We start from the raw sequence: 1,134 nt of genomic DNA, 5'->3' as shown, positions 1-1,134 counted from the left end.
CAAATATTTTCGACATTTTTTGGCCTTTGGAATGGAGTATGTTGCGAAGAGGCCCAGGGACATTGTGAGTTTTAGGCAAGAAACAGGCTACTTTTCTTTGGTGTCTTTTTACCCTAACTGCCTAGCCAATTCCTACCTCCTATTCTTATCACACCATCCTCTGAAGAGGTTACCCAAATTGCCAATAGGGAATCAGGACGCAGACCACTCTGGCTTCTTCCACGCTGAACAGGGACACAGGGTGAGGCATTTGGAGTACCCCTTCAGTGGGTCTATCTAAAAGACTCCCAAATTGTATAACTCTTATCTCTAAGGGGAAAAGAAAGTCCTTGAATCGTTACTAGGCGATGTGAAGGAAAAGCAAAGGCAAGAGTAATTAGCATTGCAAGTTCTACACAGAGAACTAGAAAAAAAGTCAGAATAGGGCAGTATTCAAATGTTCATATGAGAGTCCATTGGAATTTCTTGACAAGGGCTTCCAAAAGCATCCCTCTATTGGGTTCTTCCTCATTTTTCTTTTGTCTGCCAAGGCTGGACTCTAGAGTGATGGATTCAGGATTTGCTGTCAGGTATTTTGATAGCTGTTGGAGTGGTTACAATCAATGTCAGTTCTCTCTCAAAGACTTCTGGATAAGGGGAGAAAAATGAATTTATCCATCATTTTAGAACAATATGGGTTGTCTCCCATAGCTACAGGTGGGCACTACAGTCTTGGAGACCAAGATTTGAAGTCTTAATCTGAACAGTACTTTCTGGTTAGGAACAAAATCATCATTGAGAAATAGTTGTCTAAATTACTTTTTATAAAGACTTAAGCCTAATGTCTGGGAAGTATAATCCCTTGAACTCTTAAAGAAATATACTAATCACTTTACTCTTTGGTTTTACTTTCCTTTTGGGTGTTTAAGACCATACAGTGGACCCAAATAAATCAATTTATTTTTACACTTAAGGTCATTTGAGGATCTGTTCCTCAGGGGTCACATGGGCTTGGGAGGAGCTCCTGGCTCCTTTCTTTTACCGGTTCCATCTGTGAAGATAAGTCAAAGGTTCTGCTTGACCATGTCTGACTTCACTTGGAAGCATGAATGAGATGTTTCCTCTGAGTTGACCCTCCTCTTTGTAGACGGACAT

Source organism: Nannospalax galili, unplaced genomic scaffold, assembly GCF_000622305.1.
Source record: "Nannospalax galili isolate Female #2095 unplaced genomic scaffold, S.galili_v1.0 scaffold1735, whole genome shotgun sequence".
Taxonomy (NCBI): Eukaryota; Metazoa; Chordata; class Mammalia; order Rodentia; family Spalacidae; genus Nannospalax; species Nannospalax galili.
The sequence above is the reverse complement of the archived record's forward strand: the minus strand, read 5'-3'. Positions refer to the sequence as shown.